The following is a 24,484-nucleotide window of genomic DNA, read 5'->3' as shown; positions in this document are numbered from 1 at the left end:
GGGAAATCCACATACCAGAAAAATGACTACTCCCATTTTCATTGCTGTCATTTGAAACATTATTGAACCAATCATACAATTGTTTTGTGAATATGATCCCATTCAATCTTCAAATACCTGTACAAGCTCAAAGTTGAGAGAGACCTTAAAAATGACCCACTTCAACTCTTCCAACTGACAGGAGAAGAACCTGGGGGCCAGAGGAGGGAGGTGGCCACCCAGGAGCGCACCATTAGTGAGTGGCAGGCAGCCCAGGGCTCAAGTCCGGGGCTCGCTCCACTGGACCGAGGTACGGCCACTGTAACAGAAGAGGTCACTGACACTCACTGGCCAGAGACCTGCCATCAGCCATGCAATCAGCTTTGGAGGAAAACCAGGACTTACACACCCAGACCTCAGAACACCCACTTCAAAGCTCTTGCATAAACACATGAAAGGATGTTCAACATCACTAATCATTAGAGAAATGCAAATCAAAACTACAATGAGGTATCACCTCACACTGGTCAGAATGGCCATCATAAAAAAATCTACAAACAATAAATGCTGGAGAGGGTGTGGAGAAAAGGGAACCCTCTTACACTGTTGGTGGGAATGTAAATTGACACAGCCACTATGGAGAACAGTATGGAGGTTCCTTAAAAAACTAAAAATAGAACTACCATACAACCCAACAATCCCACTCCTGGGCATATACCCTGAGAAAACCGTAATTCAAAAAGAGTCATGTACCACAATGTTCATTGCAGCTCTATTTACAATAGCCAGGACATGGAAGCAACCTACGTGTCCATCGACAGATGAATGGATAAAGAAGGTGTGGCACATATATACAATGGAATATTACTCAGCCATAAAAAGAAATGAAATTGGGTTATTTGTAGTGAGGTGGATGGACACAGAGTCTGTCATACAGAGTGAAGTAAGTCAGAAAGAGAAAAACAAATTCTGTATGCTAACACATATATATGGAATTATAAAAAAAAAAAAAAGGTTCTGAAGAACCTAGAGGCAGGACAGGAATAAAGAAGCAGATGGAGAGAATGGACTTGAGGACACGGGGAGGGGAAGGGTAAGCTGGGAAGAAGTGAGAGAGTGGCATGGACATATATACACTACCAAATGTAAAATAGATAGCTAGTGGGAAGCAGCCGCATAGCACAGGGAGATCAGCTTGGTGCTTTGTGAGCACCTAGAGGGGTGGGATAGGGAGGGTGGGAGGGAGACGCGAGAGGGAGGAGATATGGGGATGTATGTATATGTATAGCTGATTCACTTTGTTATAAAGCAGAAACTAACACACCATTTTAAAGCAATTATACTCCAATAAAGATGTTAAAAAAAAGTTCTTGCATATAGCCCAACAGCAGAAAGAAACTAAGTTGGGAAAATGGAGTATAATCAAGGTGAGTCCAGCAAAGCAATGTGTTTCCTGAGAGCTAGCGCTCTTGACGGGCATTCGAAATTTCAAAGCCATCTCACTGAAATGAGAGAAAGGCATAATTTCCAACTTGCTGAGGGGACGGAATGTGAGGAGTCCAACACTGGCTCTGTGGACAGTGAAATCTCAAAAAAACTAAATAAATAAAAACAAAAAGACCCCACCTCCAAGCCCCAGGAAACCTAAGCTTCTCCTTGCAGAGGGAGATATCAATTATAACAGTTTGTACAACAGCAGCAAAGGGCAGCTGACTTCCCAGATTTTCAAACTTCGCTGAAAGGCAAAGCTCTCCACCTTGGGCCTAGGGCAGTGTTTCAGGCACTGGCTAGCTTCTCTCCGTGCACAAATGAACACGGTTCCCCTTCTCCGTAGTCAACTTTTCTTCTAACAATTTTTTTTCTTCTTTTCCATAAAGAGAACAAGCAGTTCTGCTAAAAAACCACTGTGAAATGATTGAAGTTCTCATGCAAACAAACCATTAGCAGAGTTCAAATGCAATTTAAATTACCAGTTGTTAAAGTGCGCCTCGATTTCTCCACAAGTTTCCAAGGAGAATTGCATACTATACACCATTTAATTGGTTGTTTTCTATTTTTTAACATCCATTTATTTCCCCCCCCATTTTATTTTCAGAAGTGTCTATAAAAGCTTCCCTTTAAAAAATTATACATTGTTGGATAGATTAAACCTGAAGATTGAAAAGTAGCAGAGAAACAGCTGCAGGATTACGCAGCTCAGCAGAAATTGATGGTTTCGACACCACAAGACATGCAGAGTTTTAAAATCTTAGGAGTCACCTGATGGTGCCCTCACTGTTTACAGATGAAGACGCTGAAACCCTGAAAGGGAAAGGAAGGCTTGGCCCAAGTCCTCTCACTGGTCAGTGACAGGTGCCAGGTGAGAACTCCCTACCTTCCAGCCCCGTGCTGCCTCTTCCCACTACCACATGTTGGAGGAAATGATGGGAAATGCTCAACAGATTTAATTTCCACCTGTAATTTTTTTCTTAAAGAAAATATGAAGTCATCTTCAAATACATCCCTGACCTCAAAAGTGCAGCTGGCCAATGGCATATATCTCCCCAAAAGGGAGAAAGAGAAGTAAAGGCTGATGAATGAGTATAGTCAAAGGAGCTCCAAATGAGCAGATTGCTGGCAGGAAAAGTCAAGACACTCTTCTAGACTCATTAAACAAGTTATGGGACATTAAGACTGCCGATTTCCACTGCTTTATCTGGCCCAGAACTTGTGGCTGCCCTGGAATGAAGGGATAAAGGCAGGTCTTGTCACTTCTGTAAATGGAAAGGATTTCTAGAGGCCATCACAAGTACAGGGCGAAGTTCAAGGCGTTGCTATGGGACCTCTGTAAATTATTTAATTTCCCTGAGCTCAAGCTTTCCTGTCTTCAAAGTGGGGCTAATATCACCTACCCCTCAGGGTGTATGTAATCATTTCTTGGGATGCCGTACCCAGCATGCAAAGCACAGAGCCTGCAGGCAGTGTGCATTAATCAATGTTCACCCCCTCATCTTCCAAAGTTTCTATCTACAATTTCTCAAAGCCTATGGTTCTGTGGTTCTAATTTATTAGAACTATAACTGAGTCTTATAAGCCATATATGCTCACTAGGTCTGTTAGATACTGTGTGTCCCCTGACTGTAAATTCATTTATTTTGTCATCTAAAAAATAAAACAAAATAAAATACATGCCTGAAAACTTACACATCCAAGCATTTGCCACCAAAAGCAAACTCTTTGGAACTGCTATCTAAAAATGTCCTTCGAATCCAATTGATGAGCCAGACAGTAGTAAAAACCCCAATTTAATGCCCAAGACCTCATTTAAACTGTCCATCAGCCCTATGAAAAAGATTTCCCAATTGTCCACTGAGAAAACTAAGGGTCAGGGAGGTCAAACAACTGTCTAAGATTTGGGGGCTAGTAAATGGTAAAGCCCAGACTTGACCCCAAGTCTTCAAAATCAAGCTCCACGACCTGTGTTTTATTATTTTGCAGTTAAAACTATACTATGGACAGCTATTCTGCTAGAGGCAGAAATATACCTGAAAAAAAATCTTCTGCTATGTTCACATTTTAAAACAAAGTCTGAACTTTCAAACCAGAAAATGTTCACATTAAAAGTAGATAGATCCTTCTTGAATGTCACCTTGCTGTTATGTTCTTTTTTTTAAATTTATTTTATTGAAGTAGAGTTGATTTACAATGTTGTGTTAACTTCTGCTGTACAGCAAAGTGATTCAGATATATATATGTATGTATATATGTATATTCTTTTTCATATTCTTTTCCAATATGGTTTATCACAGGATATTAAATATAGTTCCCTGTGCTATACAGTAGGACCTTGTTGTTTATCCATTCTATATATAATTGATTGCATCTGCTACTTCCAAATTTGCAATCCATCCCTCCCCCACCTCCCCTTCCCCTTGGCAACCACAAGTCTGTTCTCTATGTCTGTGAGGCTGTTTCTGTTTCGTAGATAGGTTCATTTGTGTCATATTTTAGATTTCACATGTAAGTGATATCATGTATTTGTTTTTTTTCTTTCTGACTTACTTCACTTAGTATAGTAATCTCTAGGTCCAGCCATGTTGCTGCAAATGGCATTATTTCATTCTTTTTTATGGCTGAGTAGTATTCCATTGTGTATATATAGCACATCTTCTTTACCCATTCATCTGTCAATGGACTTTTAGGTTGTTTCCATATGTTGGCTATTGTGAATAGTGCCGCTATAAACATAGGGGTACATGTATCTTTTCGAACTATAGTTTTGTCTGGATATACACCCAGGAGTGGGATTGCTGGATCATATGGAGAAAAGGGAACAATCCTACATTGTTGGTGAGAACATAAATTGGTGCAGCCACTATGGAAAACTGTATGGAGGTTCCTCAAAAAACTAAAAATAGAAGCTGCCATATGATCTTGCTGCTATGTTCTTAAGTGAAATAAAGAGCTCAGAGCCCTGGCACTAAGCAAACATCTGCCAGGTGAGAAGCAGGCCTGAGAAAGGTTAGCAGTGAGCTAACATCAGGGCAACTCAAAAACATTATTCAAATGTCTGGGCTCATGATCAAATGGATCACGGGTAATCCTAGTATGAGCTTCTGAACACCCCCCGGCGCAACTGTTAGCTGCCACGATGTCAGCTGCCCTGCATTCAGAGGTGCACAAAACAGGCATTTGCTGGCACCTCCTGTCCTTAAGAAGGCACAGTGTTCGGGCCTCGCAGATATAGGCGCTGAGTCAGACATGCCTTAAGCTCTCAAAGAGCTCACAGGTTCAAGAGGGACACACTCACCCGTGACAAGACAGAAGGAAAAGTGTGCAAAGTAGCAGTACGTGCAGTGTCCTTTTGAGGGTCAGGAAGAGCTCTGCCGACGATGACTTCTAAACTGAGCCTGAAGATCCAAGAGGATTTCCACGTATGAGGAGGAGGGAAACAGGCCCAGAGAACACAGTGTGCTAAGGCTTTAAGGAGATGAGTTCAGGGTGTTCTTCTTGGGGAAAGTGACTAATCTGGTGAGGCCAGTGGCAAAAAACATGGAGGGAAGTGGTGGGACATGAGGCTGGAAAGGAATGCTGCGGCCAGAACATGGAGGACCTTGTGTGCCAGGCTAAAACACTGGCACTTGAGACTCATGGCTACTGCATTTTGGAAAATGACACAAGAGAAAGCTAGATGGAACTGAATCCCCTTCCATAATCAGCTTCCAAGCACAGCAAGGGTGGGCGTGTCTAAACAAAAGCTTCCTCTGGAGGGACCCCTTCTCTGTGGCCCCACCCAGAGAAGTCAGAGGAGTGGGTGGCCCTCAGAGTTGCCCCAAACCCATCCCTCCACTGACACTTTCCTCTAGTCTGAAACACTCACCCATGGAAGACCCAGAAAAGAAACCAAGTCTCGTGTTCCAAACAGGATTTCCATTCTGCCTTTAGGGAAATGTCAGCACTACCCAATTTGATGAACCAGAAGAACACAGGCTAAACACAAGCTCTAGCCTCTTTTCTGTCACTCAAGAAGCAGGAGCCAGAGGCCTATCCAGCACATACTACGTGTGCTCAAAGCTCCATATCACAGAGCTCCCAGCCAGGCTGGTACCACGTGACTCGGGGGGGGGGGGGGGCCTTGTAATGAGCCTGAACTGAGTGATGCCACCAGTGATGTTATAAGGAAACCTTTCCCTTAAAGGAGACTTTGTAGCAGGTCCCATATGTCAAAGGCACAGGCAAGGGCTTCCCTGGTGGCGCAGTGGTTGAGAATCTGCCTGCCAATGCAGGGGACACGGGTTCGAGCCCTGGTCCGGGAAGATCCCGCATGCCACGGAGCAAATGGGCCCGTGAGCCACAATTACTGAGCCTGCGCGTCTGGACCCTGTGCTCCGCAGAGAGAGAGGCCGCGATAGTGAGAGGCCCGCGCACCGCGATGAAGAGTGGCCCCCGTTTGCCACAACTAGAGAAAGTCCTTGCAGAGAAAGGAAGATCCAACACAGCCATAAATAAAATAAATAAATAAATAAAATTAAAAAAAAAAAAAAAAAAAAAAAGGCACAGGCAAGATGTGACCCTTCCTGCCCTTAAAGAGCTCCCAGTCTAGAAATAGAGATAAAACATAAAGTAGGTGATGGCAGGTGCCACAGAAGGAGCACAGATAACAGTACAAATCTTCATAACAACCTGTGGGTTGGTGTGATTATTTGTACCCACTTGACAGACGAGGCAACTCATCAGGTTAACTGACCTAACAAATCACACAGCTAGGGAAGCATCACAGCCAAGACTCAAATCCAGATCCCATGCCTGTAGGCAGCATACAGTTATACTTTATTGCCTCCTGGCCCACTGGGTTGTGAGTTAGCAGAACAGAGAGATCGCTTCTAGGGGAGTACGGACGGTAGGGAACGGATGGTGATCAGAGGTTACTTCACTCAGAAGGTGGCATCTGTGCAGAAGTTTACAGGAGGAGCAGGAGTTCTAGGGATGAAGATGGGAGAGGTCATCTCAGGCAAAAAGAACAGCATGAGTTACAGCATGAAGGTGAAAAAATGAGTGAGCGGCAACATCAAGGGTGTTCACGGTGGATAGGTACTGCTGTCTGGTTATGATGAGCCCTGCGTAGCAGGGGCAGGAGTGTTTACTTAGATGCCAAAAATACTAGGAAAATGTTATGAATAACAAAATAAGTGAATTTAAAGTCAGGGAAATACCGCTGAATATACTGGGAAAATAATAAATGTTTCAAAACAGGACTGTGGCATGGTCTCAGGTTTCCTTGGGATTCTGTGCTTCGGTGCTAAGACCATGCACTAACCTTTCAGGACCTGGGCCAGAGTCAGGAATAAAGGGCCTTCAGATCCTTTCAGGTCAATGTACAGCGGGACACTGGACCCTCTGGAGGTTAGGACTTCTATACCTATCTCATAGATCCTGACCTTCTCTAGAAGAGTTTCTACAGATAACGAAATGAATTCCAGGCCCTTGCTGGAGCATAAGTACCCCCCCCCCCCCAGTTGGTAAAAAGAGCATGGAGTACAGGACGGGAGTTATAGAATCAAAAGACCTTACACTTGATTCTTGGATTCTCCACTAATTAACCATGGAATGCTGAGCAAGTCACTTCCTTTTAACGAAGGCACAGTTTCCTCAGTTGTACAATGGAAACGATCATACTTACATAGCTAGGTTCTTGTGAGCATTAACAAGGAATCTGTGAGATTAAATATAAGGATATGTGTTTCTACATGTGGGGTGACATGTTTAGAATAGATGCTCCCCTTGAAAGCCACCACATTGATAGAAATAGTATAAAAACTGCCCAATCCTCCTGGTGAAGTATCTAAATCTGGAATTGTCAACAATTTTTCCCCCTGTCGAAAATTGAGCTATATTCCCCAGGCAAAGTCATTACATCTTTTTGTGCCAAATTGTTTTCATCTTTTAAATGACCCAGTAATCCCACTTTGGGCAATATACATAAGGGAATAATCCAAAAGGAAAAAAAGAAGGCAATTTGTTCAGAGATGTTATTCATAGTGCTATTTCTAGCTCCTTATATATCCCTCTATTATAGCACTTATCTCACTGTGCTGTAATTATCCACTCCCATACGCCTCCAAATTATCTTTGAATCCATCCCCGGCACCTAGCACAATGCCTGGCATACAGTAAGAACTCAATAAATGTTTGTTGACTAAATGAATGGGTAATATACAAGAGAAATTTTAAAAGAAATTCAAGTGAGCAAAAACAAAACATTGTTTTTAAGAGATGATGCTAAAAGAGGTGTAAAACAAAAAACAAAACAACACTAGCAACTATAGACTGCAAACTATTTGAAGAGGAGTTTGTGAAGAAGCCTCAGGAGGGAATTTCAGATGATTTCGTCTATAATCTCTGGGCATCTCCAGGCTTAAGCCAAGTGCGGTCTAAGATCGCCATGAGACACCCCGGGAAAAGAGGTCACATGCTAGGTCACTTTGGCCTGGTGGCCAGAGCACGAGGCTCGGTCAGGAATCTTGGATTCCCAAACTGACTCAGCCACTACCTAACATTGACTAATCACCTAACTTCTCTGAGACCAGTTTCTCCATTGAAACTTGGAGTACTTACAGGGGAGTCCAGCCCATTAAAAGGAATTACAGGGAGCAGGGCAAGGGCCAGCAAGTGTGAATTCAAATGTAAATAAAAGAGGAGGGCTGAGGGCTCCCCAAGTCAAGGTGGGGCTTTGAAGCCCCAGCTCTTCCGGGCCCCCACTGAGCCTTCTAAATCCATCTGACGGGGTGGTTGAAGGCGCCTCACCACAGAGTTTACCAGAGGCAGAAGTCTCTGCAAGAACAGAGGACACATCAAGGAAAAACCGTATGTTAAATATGGCCCATGAAGTCAACATCACTCTGATGTTCTGTATTCTTGGTGGGAAAGAATGCTTTATACAAATACCCAGAAAGAGCAAAGGAAGCGGCATGTTCTGCGGGGCTCATCGTGGGGCGTTCCAGCAGCTCTCAGCCAGGACGTCAGAGGCAGGAAGCCACTGCCCTCCGGTCCTTGGCCAGAAGCTCAAGGCTAGAAACCAAAGCGGGGAGCACTCAGACTCCTTAGTCCAAACCAGCTGCAAGTCTGTGCACCCCACTCCACCTCCATCGGGGTCTCTCAGATTGCTGCCCACTTGAGCTTGACATTTCTCTGGAGGAAACTGCACCTGACATCCTACAGAGTTAGATGATCCCACCAAAGCATGTCATGAACCCATCCCCTTCTCTCTGATTCCACTTCGACTACCCTAATCACTGTGATTACCACCTTTCACCTGGATTGTGACTTGCTTCTACTCCTGGCAATGCATTTCCCCCACAGAAGTCAGAATGATGCTGGTAAACGTAACTCAGATGCTTCCCATCACACCTCAACTCAGCTCCAAGCCCCTTCTCGAGCTCACTGACACCTACCAGCCACTGCCTTGCCCTCATCTCATGCTTCTCCCCCAGCAGTCCACTACCTTCTGGCACACTGGTCTCCTCTGTTCCTCAAACACAAACACATTCCCACTCCACAGCCCTGGCACTGGCCTTGCCCTCTGCCTACAATGCTCCCTGCCCAACCCCGACTTTCCCACGGCTGGCTCCTTGTCATTCAGAGCTCAGCTTAAACATCACTTCCTGGGCTCTTCCGCATTCCCTCACGGGCAGGGCACCCTCTGTGAACCCTCCTAAGCGTTACTTATTATTCTCTGCTGTTTACATGTTCATCTATTATCTGCCTCCTCCACACAACCCTACTAGAATGTAAGTTCCAAGGGACCATTGTTTTGTGTGTCTTTTTCTTCACTCTAAACCCAATACTGGATCAGCGCCCAGAGCAGTACGAGGCACATAATTGGGAATCCAATAAAGACTTAATGAAATTAGATGAATGCATGCCACAGATGGCAGAAGCCTCAAAGGCTGCTTCAAGGCAAGTAGCCCAGCACTGCGGCTAACATCCTGGGCTTCGGAGTCAGACGCGGATCACTGATGCTTGCACTCAGGAGCTGTAGGAGTTCAGGCAAGTTTTCCCACTTCTCTAGGCCTTATTTATCTCAACTAAAAAGGGGACAACAGGACTTCCCTGGTGGCGCAGTGGTTAAGAATCCACCTGCCAATGCAGGGGACACGGGTTCGAGCCCTGGTCCGGGAAGATACCACATGCCGCGGAGCAACTAAGCCCGTGCGCCACAACTACTGAGCCTGCGCTCTAGAGCCCGCGAGCCACAACTACTGAGCCCACGTGCCACAACTACTGAAACCTGCACGCCTAGAGCCCGTGCTCTGCAACAAGAGAAGCCACCGCAATGAGAAGCCCGCCCCCCGCAACGAAGAGTAGCCCCCGCTCGCCGCAACTAGAGAAAGCCCACGTGCAGCAACGAAGACCCAATGCAGCCATAAATAAATAAATAAATAAGGAAAAAAGAAAAATAATATTAATTAAGGGTGGGGCGGGGGGGACAACAGCACCTGCCTTGTGGGAGTGTGGGGAGAATTAAAGGAGATAAAGCATGCGGCGTGCCTAGAGCAGGGCTCAGCACAGACGAAATGTTCGCCGTCATCAACTGCAGCCCCATCTTCCAGGCGGGAAAACTGAGACTCAGAAAGGTGCATGTGTCTTCGCCCAAGTTAGACACTGAGTTAACAGCAGAGTCAGGTTAGAAAATCTCCTTTTTAGTCTCTGTCCACTGCTCCACAGACCAGTTATTCCTTAGACAATAATAATAACAAAAATACCTGATATCATGTCATCGATTTATATATTCTGCCTTGTTCCAGAAAAAATCTGAAGTACCTGACAAAAGATGCACACCGTTCATGATTTTTTTTTAAAGTAAGAAAATTGGGAAGGGAGATGGAAAAATAAGGTGAAGGAAAGGGACAGAAATATAAGCCATATGCCTCATACCATTTGCTAGAGGTGAGCTTCACATTTGGCTCTGAGCTTCCCAGAGGCCAATATAAACCAGAGGGAAATACCTGTGTACATATGGTCCTTGGGAACACTTGGTTACTGAAATGTCACAGCACTGTGTGAGGAGGTGTCACCACCCAGGTGAGAATCACCCTGGTTTTTCACACTCTTGCCAGCTGAATTCCACCATCTGCTTACTCCTAATCACATGCACTCTAAAGCCACACGACCTGGGTTCAAATCCCAGCTCCACTACTGATTGCATGAATTTGGACGACTTCCTTATTAACTCCTCAAAGCCTCGGGTTCTTCTGCTATAAAATGGAGGTAAAAAATAGTACCTAAATGGATAAATAAAATGTGGTGGTATATATACAATTTATTACTATTCAGCCATAAAAAGAAAGGACATTCTGACACATGCTACAACATAGATGAACCTTGAAGACATTATGCTGAGTGAAATAAGCCAGTCACAAAAGGACAAATACTGTATGATCCACTTCTATAAGATACCTTGAAAAGTCAAATTCATAGAGACAGAAGGCAGAATGATGGCTGTCAGGGGCTGGGGGAGGGGAGAATGAGGAGTAAAAGTTTAATGGGTACAGAGTTTCAGTTTTGCAAGATGAAAAGCATTATGGAGATTGGTTGTCCAATATATGACTGGACTGAACACTACTGAGCTGTACACTTAAAAATGGTTAAGATGATGGGGCTTCCCTGGTGGCGCAGTGGTTAAGAATCCGCCTGCCAATGCAGCGGACACAGGTTTGAGCCCTGGTCCGCGAAGATCCCACATGCCGCGGAGCAACTAAGCCCGTGCGCCACAACTACTGAGCCTGCGCTCTAGAGCCCGCGAGCCACAACTACTGAGCCTGTGTGCCACAACTACTGAAGCCCGCGTGCCTAGAGCCCGTGCTCCGCAACAAGAGAAGCCACCGCAGTGAGAAGCCCGTGCACCACAACGAAGAGTAGCCCACGCTCGCCGCAACCAGAGAAAAGCCTGCGCGCACCCACGAAGACCCAACACAGCCAAAAATAAAATAAATAAAAATTTTTTTTTAAAAATGGTTAAGATGGTAAAAATCGTTGTGTATTCTACCAAAATTAAAAATACAATTAAAACAATAGTACCAACTGAATCACTTTGCTGTACAGCAGAAATTAACACAACATTGTAAAACAACTATACTTCAATCAAGTAATTTTTAAATAAATAAATAAATACCCCCCCCAAATAGTACCTACTCACAGGTAGCTGTAGTAGTGAATCAATGTAGGTCAAGTGCTTAGCCCAGTGCCTGGCACCCAGAAAGCAGTCAATGCATGTTAGTTCTCCTTATGGGCAGTAATAGCATTCCCACTGGTACTACCAACCCTAACCTCTTGGTGCCCCTGGTCAGCATCACAGCGGGAAAACATCCCAAGCCTCCAAGCTTCAAGGTAGGCTCATCCCACCTGGTGAACAGAGCCTACAATCACGGCCCAGGTACAGCGGGGAGGAGGAGGTGGGGTGCGTGCAGGTTCCCGGGAGGGAAGTCCCTGTCTCCCCCGTGCTTCAGAGCCGCTTAGAGAGCTGCTTCCCCTCCCTTCCTCACTGACCACACAAGCTCAGGTGTCAGAGCACTTTCTCCCCTCTATGGTGATCTGTCACCTAACGCCATGGGCATCAAAGCACTTCTCCAAAACACATCTCCAACATCTTTCCTGCACTAGAGAAAGGGGCCCCCAAGCTGATCAGAAACTGATCTGACTACGAAGGGTTACTCATTAGGGCCGTGTAACATCTGGGGGACTGTAGTAGGGTTGTGCCCTCTTGGTCTCTGTCGAATGCTGCTGTCACATCAAAGAAGGCTAAAGACGTCTCTGTGTGTGTGTGTGTGTGTGTGTGTGTGTGTGTGTGTGTGTGTTTAAAATCTATTCAGAATCAGGGCTCACCTATGAATGGGAATTATACTCCAGAATTCTTGCAGCTTTAAGAATAGTGGGAGAGGCTCAGATGGAAAGCCCTGATCAGTTTCTTTCAAGGCCTGTGCATAATTTCACCTCCCTGGGTAAAGCTGAAATAAAGGCCTCCACTATTCAGTTCCTCCTCTTGGACAAGCTATCATCCTCTTTCAGGAAAGAAAAAGATAACAGGCAGCAAAGCAGATCGGAAGGTAGCAGCTCACATTCAAACAATATTCACATGACCCAAAGAAGAAAAGGGTAAGTAGAAACCAAAGAAGAAAAAAAAAAAAAAGTGAAATTAAAAAACCATCAAATTCAGACCTTTGAGTCCATATAACGTGACAGAAAGAGGTCTGACCTGGGAGAACTTGGCTCCAGTTCTCAATTTCTCACAAATTAGATCAATAAGTGTGGGCACCTCTGGCATCCTGAGTCCCAATTTCCTCATCTGCAAAATGGGCATCTTCTCTGCCTTTGTCTGAAGGGGCAGCTTCCACATAGTAGAAGGAGGAATGACCCAAGAATAAAAAGATCTGGATTCTAATCCCACCTAACTAGCCATGTACCTGCGAGGCAGGTGAGCTGCACTCCTGGGCCTCCCCTGCCCACCATCATGCTGTAAAATGAAACAGATCAATCAAATCATCCCAACTCCCACAGTCCATCAGATCTACGCAGTGTCCACACGCCAGGTATTTATTGCAGAGTGGATGCCGTGCAAATGCTATACAGAAACCTTCTGCGTACTCTTAAGTCCAACCATAACTCTGCTTTTCAAGATAAAACTAGCCCTCCCCAAGTGTCCACAAACACCCCTTCTGGGGTGTTGCTCTAGCCCTAGCAATCAGACAGACAACAACACTCCCAAATTACCCTTCTCCCCAAATTAAGTTAGGCCTCACTCAGGTGGGAGGAATACCTCTCTAATTTTTAATATACGAATAGAATTCTTCCTCAGGCATAGCCCGTCTCTAAATCCCACTGTGAGAAGTATTACCCTGGGAAAGCAGCTGTCCACACCCCAAAGGAAAGCAGCTAGTGCTCCCAGCCACATGCCCCATCACCATGCAAGCGAACCAGCCCTCAGGACTCCGAGCCCTGGGTCTGCGGGCAGAAATGTCACTGGCTCTGGCAATAACGATATACTCACGCGCCGTCAGGCCCCACAGGCAGCTGGCCTTCCGCTGGCCCTCACTCTCTCTCTCACACACCCTGAGTCCCACCGCAAGGAGGTGGTCCCCAGGCCGGAGGGGAACAGCACTGAAACCTTCTCTCCTCGGCTCCCAGAACAAGGGGCAAAGGGATGGAGGGGGAGGGGCGGGGGGGGGAGGGGGCGACTTTGTTTCTGGAAACAAGAATTCAAATCCTGCTTCTCCTAAACCCTGAGTCACCTCCTTCCCTTCCAATAGATCAGCGTGGTGGGTAAACATTTCCATATATGGAGAAGCAGGCTGGAGGATGTCAGAAAAATCACCCTTCTCTCCTCTGGCACTTGAAGAACATGCCCCACTGAAGACAGAATTCTTTACTCAGAGTGAATGATTAACCCCCAAAGAAGTGGAGTCTCAGCTGTTCCACAGGCTCTCCTGTTACAGGAAAAAGGCTCCCCTGTCCAGATAAGGAAGTGACTGGTTTGAAAGGCTTTAAATTCATCTTAGGAATGGGGCCATCTAGAATGCAACTACATTTACGAAGTCAATTTATTAATGGGGAGGGGGGGTGTTTAGGGGGATGCACCTGAAGAGGTCACCAAGAATCCAGCCCACAGTTCTTTCAGTGGCAGATGAGTACGAAAACAACCCTTGGACCCCAATCCCTGACCCCCGTGGGCCTAGAGTCCTCTTGGGAACGTAGTTTCGCATGAGTTCTTCATAGGACAGACACCAGGCAAGAAGACCCAGAATAAAACCAGACTTCCAGGAGAAAACTGGAGGGGTGGGGGGGAAGGCGGAGGCAGGGTGGACAGAAGCGTGACATGCCCAATTTAATTTGTAAGATTCATTCCCTTCGTTTGTAAGATTAATTCTCACCCGAAGGTCCTGAAAAGTGTCCAATGACTAAATTGAACCGGTGGAGTCAATCAAGGATGAATCTGGTCTGAAATGACTCCAGACTGAATTAGAGAAGAAAGGAGAGAGATGAAATGGCAGTGTGGGGAAGTCGGGTCTGCTCAGAGAAGGAATCCGTATCTTGGCTTCCTAGTGGTTCTATTCCTTAGCACGATCTTATTCTACTTTTGGCTGTAAAGGCTTTCTGTAGGTCAGATGAACCATTGTTCAGAATCATCGCCCACTTGCTGCTTTTTGGGCCTTCACCATGAGGGTGCTTGTTCTCATCCCAAGGCAACCTTCAAGCAATAAACACCACTGGTCAGGGAGCAAGGGGACCCAAGCCCTAAGCCCAGGTCAGTCACTCCTTATCACTTTGGACAAATCTGTTCTCCTCTCGTAGCTTAAATTCTCTCATCTACAAATTGGGTAGATATCCCAAAATTGTCCAACTATGTGCTCTAAAAGCAGCTTCTGTCCGGCCCATCGAACAGTCCTGACATTTATTTTGATCACTTGCTTTCTATTTTTGCAAGCACGCCACAAGTACCTGAAAAAATGGCCAACACTTCTTATTCATTGCATGTTTCATAAGTAAACACAAATATAAGTGATTACTAAATGAGGTAAGGAAACAGGATCAGAAAACCTTCCACCACGTGCCAGAACCAGAACTCAGCACAGAATTCTTACAACTGCAGTACTCCCAAGAGGTCCCAGAAGTAGGCTTGAAGAGGGTAAGGAGATGGTCCTCATTTGTAACTGACATGAAACCAGCCATCAGACTTAGTGTTTCTGTAGATAGACTGTCATCCTTTCAGGAGCTCAGAGTTCCTTCCAATATTCCAACAGGAGCAGAGGAAAGAGATATTCCATGGAAAATAGCTACCCAGGGATGACCTGGGAACTCTGTAAACCAAGGACCAAGGAGGGAACTACAGAGACAGGAATGAAAACCAGAATGAAAGGTCTAAAGCTACCCTCCATTCTGCTACTAGCATTTGGAGATCAGTTTCCATATCCACAAAGGAACCCTTCATTCCTTAATGTATGTGTGTCTTTCTTCCTCATGACCCCTGACAACCACTGGCTCCGGGATCTCAGGGGAAGAAAAGACCATAAAGGCCACTGAGCCCAATGTCTCTCCTATTTATGAACCAAACCCTCCCCCCCATGGCATCCCTGAGGTCTCCAGCGAGGTGGAGATCATTATCTCCTGCAGCTGTAAATTCCATCTTTCCAACAGAAAGTTCTTCCTTATATGGAAATAAATATGGCTTCCGGACCTTCAACCTCTGGCTCCTTATTCTGCTTCTTTGAACCATACAAACAACCTATGTCTGTCTTGTGGGTTTGGAACTTTTGTAGGTGAATGTGGCTACAGAAACAAAGCTCTCCAAGATCTCATTCCTCGGTCACCTTGGCTGCCTCCTGCCAACTTGAGGCCCATCCTTTTTGGATTTTTCCAATAAGCATTAGTGCTTAGCAACCCATTCTGCATATGTACTGCTGCCCTTGTGGGTTCACAAGACATACCCTATTAAATCCCAGTCACCGAGAAAAGAGAGAAAACAGACTTTGAGATCAGTTCCTCATCCACCTGGACCCCATCACCCACACCACATTCCCACCCTTTGTGGACGAAGCTCAGGAATGCAGATCCCCTCCCCAGCTCCCCACTCCTGCTCTCCAGCCTGGCCAACCTAAAACTGTCTCCAGGATACAGGACTGTTTCAAGGAACATCAAGAGCGAACTCTGTAAGAAAAGAGCACCTTGCCAACATAAGCGCTCTCGGAATCACAAAGCGGCCTGCAGGCAGGGCAGCAGGGCCAAGTTGCTGATCACAAGGCTGGGAGCTCGTGATCCCTGACAACTGCCGGCACCGCTCTCCTCAGTGTCCTTTCAAAATGGGGGGAAAAAACGTTCTTTTCTGCCACAGTTCTGATGTGGTACTATTTGAATTCAAGGTATGTGTGATAATGATGCTTCACATTATTGCATTCTTTACAGTTTAGTAAGTGCTTTACCAGACAGTCTCATTTAATCCCTACTGACAACTATCCCTGGAGGATTATACCCACTGTAGTGATAGGAAAAGTGAGGCTCAGGGAGGTTAAGTATATTCCCAAGGTCACACCGATGGTAAGTAGTGAAAAGAATGCTGGTTTAAGAGTTAGACTATTTAAGATTCCAGTTCCATTCTGCTGCATATGAAATAAATGACCTCTGGCCAACTGTTTGACTTTTCTAAACCTCAGTTCCTGCAGCTGAAAATTAGAGATGAAAACAGCCCCTCTGCCTACCTCTCAGAGCGGTTATGAGGATCAACTGAGATAAGGCTAGTGAAAGCCCTCTGGAAAATGGGTAGGTGTTACAAAAGTGTAGGGGATTATGGTGATTCCTTGTCAATGACTGTGCATTCCATTGCAAACACAAAAAGCAGCGAGGTCATTCTCAAGACAAAGACACATTAAGGCTCTGGGAATTCAAGGGAAATGATTTGACGTTCTGCAGGGTTCTGTCTATACGCTACTCATTCGTGCAGCTGAAACTCAGCAGCAACTGTCAGATTTTCAGCCCCACGTCACAAACGTCTCCAGGACTGCTCAAGACAAACTCGCCCTTTTTGGCTACAAGCAAATGCCAGGCCAAAAGGAGGTAATAGAGATGGGCGCTGGGAAGACCCCCTGAGAGTCTCAGTTCTGAAAACGTGACCTGCAATGTTTTCCTTGGAGAACTTGTTAGAAACACAGGCTCCAGTCTCTCTGCAACAAGCCCGTAGGGAAAGAAACGCACGGTACGGAGCTATTTACCAGAGGACACTAAGGAAGCTCCCGAGCATGAATTAATCAAGGGAACAGGATATTTCAAGCTGCAGATTCCAAAAGAAATCTCCAACCCCTTAAACCTCCGGCCCAGCTCACAGAGGCTCAGCCTGGCATTCGGGCAGCCCAGGCTGCAGAGAAGCCCGTTTACATACCAGAGGTCCTGCGGCAGGTCACCAGGAGCCAGAAGGCACCCAAGAAGATCTGAGAGCTCAGGTGGGAGCCTGGCTTCCTTCAGGCCTCCCCCAACACACTAGTCATCAGGATTCTCTTCAATTTCTGCAAAGATCCAAGTCATCCGTGGCATTTATGGAGGGGCCGGATCTTCCCCAGAAATCCATGCCCAAGGCTGATGCACACACAGCTCAATGATGACTGTTTTCTAGTTTGCATTTGATCATCTGCTTCCTTGTGCTTAACGGTGAAGGAAGACCCTACATTATTTTGTTGCATAGATGTGTGATTCCTACCCATGAGTGTGTGCCTGCATCCTCAGGGATGCTATAGCGAAGGGCTTTGAGATGCAAATAACTTCAAGGAGCTCACAAGCATGGAAGAGAAAGGCTGACCATAACACAGGACAAGAGACTTCAGTAGGGTCCCCCTCGATGGGAGAGATGGATTTCTGGGTCAGCTATTAAGAGGGTAGGACAGGAAGAGGGGGAGGTGAAGGAGTAAAGGACATGCCAGGCAAAAGGAAAGATTTGAGCCCAGGCGTTAAGGAGCTATGCCCAGTGAACAGCAAGCTTAGCGGATGTGTAGGGAACTAGTGGGACAGGTGGGCACATGAGCGGAGACAAAGAGTAGCTCAGCAAGGTAAACTGAGGCCAAATAATAGCTGGAGGCTAAGGTGACTGGATTCTAGTTCTAAAAACTGTCTGTTTTTGAGAAACAATCTTTGATCACACCACTGATCATATTTTAAAAAATAGTCTCTTTGGCTCCTCAATGCTAAATAATAACAATAACAACTATAATTTATTGAGTATTTCATCTGTGCTGAGCACCGAACAAAGCAGGCTGCATACACTGTCCCATTTAACCCCATCAACAACCCTGTGAGCTAGGCAGTCTGGCTCCCATAATACAGATCAGGAAATGAAGGCTTAAAGATAAACTGTGCCAGTCTTAGAGAAAGAAAGTGGGAGAGGCCAGGATTAACTAACTCACAGTGCAAACTCAACCCCTTGCAATTCTAGACCACACTCTCCAATTTCTAACCTTCTTCTTTCCTACTGCCCAGACTCTTCCTATCCCATTTCTATGAGATAAAATCATCCTATCACACATAATAATCCTATATAACAAACATAATGATCTCCAAAAATAGTTGACAAAATTCCCTACTTGATTCTGTTTCCCCACAAAGCCCTTGGCGTCAGGAACCTTGTCTGTGGTCTCAGCACTGTACACACAGTGGACAAACAATAATTACATGTTATTCAGTTAGACAACATCTCTGAAGGTTGGACCGTGGAAGTAACACAATACTGGCTGTAATTTCCACTCTCTTCTACATAGAAATGGAACTAATCTCAGCGAGGGTCCCAAGATCCAAAGGGGAGATATAGCCAAGTTGAAAGATACAGGTCAAGAATCATGTGCCTGGAGCAGCCCGAAGGCTCTGCAGCTACTCAGGGGATGCATGACTCTGAACCTACAGCCAGGTGCTCCAAAGGCCCATCAGAAGGAGATGGACAGGACACCTATTTCCTTGACAAAAGGAAAAACCTTCGGGACCCTCACAGCTGTGACTGGTGCTATGCCACTTTGCCTTTCAGCCTTAGTACAAAGACAGACTGGGCCAGCACAGTGGTTTTCAAACTTTTTTTCCCTAGCAGTAGAGCTTTTCCATTATGCAAAATGCTTTGTGGATGCTTAGCTTGTAACGAAGATAAAAGCAGAGCTGCTAAGACTGGGTTCCAGAGCCCCCTTCCCTTCTACTCTTCTGACCATTTGTCGCCTCCCTACCTCGCAGCCCAACCCCAAGGCCCCTCTCGGAGTCTCCCAGGCTCAGGGGAGCACAGCTTGAAAACCAGCAGCCTCTGAGAGCTTCATAGTACCTTCCAGCTCTGATTCTAGTAACTTCCAAGATCTGAGATGTACCTCCTTTTAAGCAGCTCTGCATTTTTACCAGTGAGACAGGCAATATATGGTGTAGCGGGGAAGAAAGAGGTCTCAAAGTAGAAAACTTGGATGATAATCTATTTAAAGACCTGTGTTCTCAGAAGCAAGTTATTTAAATCTTGCTAAGCCTCAGTTTTCTCATCTGTAAATGGGAAATAATATTGTTATCCACCTAATAAGGCATTTATGAGAATTAACTAATTTCATACATAAGTTGCTTAGCAGAATGCAACAATAAATACTGTGTTATGATCATTCCATCTATAAATCCATCTATGTCCACAGATGAAAAAGCAGGTAGCACTGCATCCAGGGCAAAGAAGATGCTCAACAAGTGACAGAGGTCCAATTTTTTCCTTCCTTGCTCTCACGGACATTTCAACCTCAACAAACAATATGATGGCAATAAAGAGCTAAAGGGAAGAATACATTTCATGTCCCAAATTCCCTACAGATCATCTTTGAAAATATTACATTTTGTCTCTGGAACCTTTGAAACTCATGGCCATCTCAGGCTTCCAAGGATGTCAATCAAGACAGTCCAGGGTGGAGAAGGTGAGTTTGAGAAAACCAGGTCACTGGCACAGGAGAAAGTGTGAGACTTGGTATCCCAGGATCTGGCTATAAAACTATTATCATTTTTATTATAACCTCAAGTAAAAAGTTGAACCACTGAAAAAAATAACTTAGAATGTGCCCAAAACTTGGGAATCACCTCATCTTGAGGCCCCTGCTCCAACTACAAGACTCCCTGTCTCTCATCTGAGTTTTGCCCCAGGTTCCCTGAACATCCTGAAGGTGCTGCCAGGTTAACCCCCAATTTCATCCCAACTTTCGCAGGTGACCCCTCACCAGTGCTCTGAACTGCACAAAAAATAATGTCCAACTTCCTTCAGGACAGCACTCATGGCCTCCAGGATGGGCCCCAACCCATCTCTACAGTCACACTTCCCATTATATTGTCATTAAGGGTACCAGGCAAGAGTATACCCCCAATTCCTCCCAACTCCAAGGTTTGGCCATGCTTCCCCCAGGACTGTGTCTCCAAATCTGAGTGCCAGATCTCTTCACTGTGCAGTGGGGAAGAGGAACCCTTGGGAGTGTTTTGTGATCAGGATGTAGTCAACAGTGTCTTCACTGCCCCATCCTTTCTCTAAAGACGGTCCCACCAACTACTGGTCCATAAACATCCACACCATGGGAAGAAGAAATATCTGTGTATTTCTTTGTTGTCAACAAAGCTTTTCACATGCTGCACCTTTTTAAACGCTTCGTGTAAGATACGACCATGACACCCACTTTATAAATGAGGAACCTGAGGGTCCAGAACATAGTCAGGAGCTGAGCCGGTAGCCAAGCACAGGGCTTTGGCTCCAGAGCCCTCACACACTACACTCTCCCCCAGGAGCTGAGTGCAACTGAAACCCTGCTGTAAAAGGTGCCGTTCTCCCGGCCAGCTCACTGCATGGCCCTGGGCACATCACTTTCCTTCTCTAAGCCATAAAATAAGGGCTCTGAGGTCATCCCACACATCTACATACCCCTTTCCCTCTCCCCTTGAAAGATTTCTGAAATAAAACCTTACAAGGGAATTACCGAGGTAACGTCTTGTGTATGTGTTTGGTCAGTTCCATCCCAAGCTTTCCCTCCCAAACTCCCACACCCAACCCGACAGAAGGAAGAGTGACTGACCCGAGTGTCAAAAAGCCACCAAGACTCTACAGGACACAGCACAGGGAATGCAGTGTGGCAGGATCACCATAGAGACCAGCAAGCTGCTCCCCAAGAACAACTGCAGTCATGTTCACAGTGCATGAACCTTGTCAGCAGATTGCTGGTTTGATTGGCAATTTATAATAAGCTCAAGATGCACGAGCATTAACGCGGACAGCACAGTATGCATCTTACATGCCCCATGGCCTATGGGCTCCACGAGGGAGGGCAATGGAAAAATCCCTCTTTCCTTCAAGATTCTGAAGACATTAGCACGTCTTCTCTCTTTAGCACGAGCAACTACAACTGCTGCCTGACCGCAACACTCCCATCTGGATGTGAAGACAGTATCTGTGGAACAAGCTGCCACGCCCTCTCTGTGCTTTCTCCTAAAGTCCAAATGCTGACTGCCAGGCTCTCCCAGGACCACAGGATCCTAGATCTGGCAAAACTCAAATAGCAACTGGTCCAACTCCTGTAAACAACTTGTCTGGGGGCATTCATTCATTCAAAAATCATCACTGATGTCTCCTTAATGCACAGCGATAGGATGAGGCTAGGTTTCTGCTCTCAAGAACCCTGCGCCAATATCTTCAGTGGCTTCTCAGTGGCCACGGAATAGTCCAAGCGCTTTATCTAATATCTCAAGTTTCTCAATAACTTGGACTCAATCTTCTATTTCCACCATGAACTCCCTCCCGCTCCCACTCAGCACACATTCTCTGCTTTATTCAGACTGAACTCTTAGCTCTTGGTGCTTTTGCCTGACCTACTACCCTTCCCCAGGCCAAGATCAGTTTATAGATAATCCTACAAGACCTACTGGTAGTTCTCAACTGGAACAAGATCGCTCTTTGAAGAAAGGCAGTCATTTCAGCAGTGTCTCATGCATTACAGGGTACCGAGCATCTCTGGCCCTGACCACTGAATGACAACGGTGGTCTGGCCTCCAGCACTGAGATAACAAAAAACCCTCCACCACATTCGCAAATGCCCCTTCAAGTGATGTTACTGCCCCCCAACGGACAGTCACCGGACCACTGTCACCCTGCATGAAACCTCCCTTGCTTCTCAGTCCAGCCAGAATAGTCTCTTGTCTCTGGATTTGCTCAGCGTGCTACCTAGGACATCGACAGTGACCTTCCTCATACTATTCTCGCTACGTACTTGACATACTCCCTTTCCAGGGAGGGCTCCCAGTGGGAGCGTCCATGACTTATCTCTGCCCCTGGTGCCAAAACTAGCACAGCACCAGGCTCATAGCAAGTGTTTAATAAACATTTATGAACAAATTACATAAACAAGACAACTGTCCAGGGCATGACTCTCAGGAGGAGATTAAACCGAGCTGGAAAATTACAAATCAACCAGTGCTGTCAATACTAAGGAGAACTCATTGCAGGGGCTGAGACTGAGCAAATGGCCTGTTGTTCGGTATATTAAGTATAGTAATGTTATACATTTTATCTAAATAAACAAATATGAAGTAGAACACTCTAGCAGTTATATTACAGTATTATAATTAATTATACATATTAAGTATTTGGGGATAATAGCCCTGGGCATTTTTAAATGACTGTCAGTGGCTGATACATTCTCTCAATTGGCTCCAAGTTCCCTTACACCCTCTGAAGTGCCTTCCTGTGCCACCGAAGCATACTGCTAAAAACTACATTTCCCACACTCCCCTGAAGCTAATAAACTAGAATCCAGGAATAAGATGCACTTGTGTGAGACTTAGAAGGTGGAAGTGAGGCTAAGGCCCCCTGCTGCTCCTTCTTCTGGCAAGCTACACCTTGCAATCATAAGTCAAAATGCCGTTCCGTTTGCTAAGCCAATGTCCCGCCGCCAACCATGAGGACATTGAGAAAAACGTCAGAGGTCTCTGTAGGGGCTTCCTAATCCCATCTCCCTTCTCCCCGGATTGCAGCTGTGGAATAAATCCTTAAACTCAATTGCTATAGATGTAGCCTCCTGGCTCCCACTGCTCCAGCCTTTCCAACAATTTTGTTAGCGTCTCTTTCCCCGAATTAATCCCTTTCCACTTAAATTATGCGGAATGTCTTTCCCGCACTTAAGCCTGAAACACACAGGAAGGGGGGAGAAAACAAAACAATAGATCAATTAACTGATCATCCATTCGTCTATTTCTGATCTGATCGAGACCTCTGTCTATCTATACGTAGACCTTCTCCCTTGCCTGTGTGAAGGGGAGAAAAATATGTCACTTTATTGTAACCAGCCAAACAGACCTAAGGGACATAAGTAGCAGGTGTCATAAACTAGATGATGAGCAACAGAAACTCTAATTCTTATACAATGAAGCACGCTTATAGCATAATTACTGACTCTTTCCCGAGAATTCTTTGGCTTGACCTCTTTGTTTTCCAGAACTGCCACTGAATCCTTCAGTACCTCAAAGGCATACCGGCTGCACACCTAGCCCATCTGCTCTGTGCAGCCCCACAGAAAAGGCCTCCAGAAATGTCTGTTCCTGTCCTTGTTTCCTTATTTGTAACATAGGGATAGCAGTAGTACCTTCCTCGTAGGCTTGTTTAGAGGATTAGGTGGATCGCTATGAATAAAGCACCTACAAGAGCAACCGGCACGCAATGACTTCTTACTACGCGTCACCTAGTGTATAACCTAGCAGCAATCGTAGGACACAGGTCTAAGTCCTGTTTTATTGATACAAATGAGGAAACTGAGACTCAGATTCTATAACTCCCCCAAGGTCAAGACGGCTGGCAAGCAAGGAGTGGAGGCAGGATCCAAATCCAGCTCCATGGCTCCCACCAAATCCGACGCTCTCTGCACCTCAGCGTCCTGCTTGCTAACATGAACACGTAATGGAAAAAGGTATTAAACAGGAGGAGAAAAACCAGCCCAGACATAACGGGGCTGTACCTTGGGAGCTCTCTGGGCATCACAGGATGATAAGGCCAATGTCATAAGCCCTGCCCTTCAGCACAGTCAGCTCCTGCGGATAAAATTAGCTCAGCTCTGCTCCAGTGCTACCTGGAGCCCTGAGGCAAAACTCACCCCAGGCACAGCTCGACCTCACCTGACCCTCACTCTCACGAAGGGTCTCTCATGCACCTCATTAGGGCCTGAGATGACTCATTTTGCTCTTTCCGGCTCTGGCTGCTAAGGTCACCTCTCTGCTCTCCAGAAAGGCAGCTCCAAAGGAGAAGTAAAGATAAAAAATCAAGCAACCATCCTGCATTCCTTTCCTCCAGCGCAGCTCACGAGCAAGGATGGGGTGTCTACCTGCCATGCCAGCTGTGCCCTGGGGGAAGGAGGCTCTGCTCAGTTATACAACCCAGCTCAGGACCAAAGACAGACACTAGCCCAGGTGGACTCCTGAGATTATCCTCCTTATTCTACTCTGGTGATGATGGTACTGACCAGGGGAAGGG

General features: G+C 45.8%; 1 protein-coding gene across 3 annotated transcripts in view; it reads right to left on the bottom strand.

Annotated features, from left to right (window-relative positions):
* Positions 1 to 24,484, bottom strand: part of LPP (LIM domain containing preferred translocation partner in lipoma) — a 711,048-nt gene that overhangs the window by 641,652 nt on the left and 44,912 nt on the right. The window contains exon 1 of one of the 3 annotated variants that reach the window (XM_007195224.2): positions 13,502 to 13,646. The exons of the other annotated variants lie outside the window; for them this stretch is intronic. The gene's annotated coding sequence lies outside the window, so the exon portion shown is untranslated. Of the gene's footprint in view, positions 1 to 13,501; positions 13,647 to 24,484 lie in introns of those variants that run through there. 3 annotated transcript variants of the gene reach the window in all.

This window comes from Balaenoptera acutorostrata, chromosome 4 (genome assembly GCF_949987535.1).
Source record: "Balaenoptera acutorostrata chromosome 4, mBalAcu1.1, whole genome shotgun sequence".
In the NCBI taxonomy this organism is placed as follows: Eukaryota; Metazoa; Chordata; class Mammalia; order Artiodactyla; family Balaenopteridae; genus Balaenoptera; species Balaenoptera acutorostrata.
Note: the sequence above shows the minus strand (reverse complement) of the source record. Positions and strands in the feature narration are given on the sequence as shown.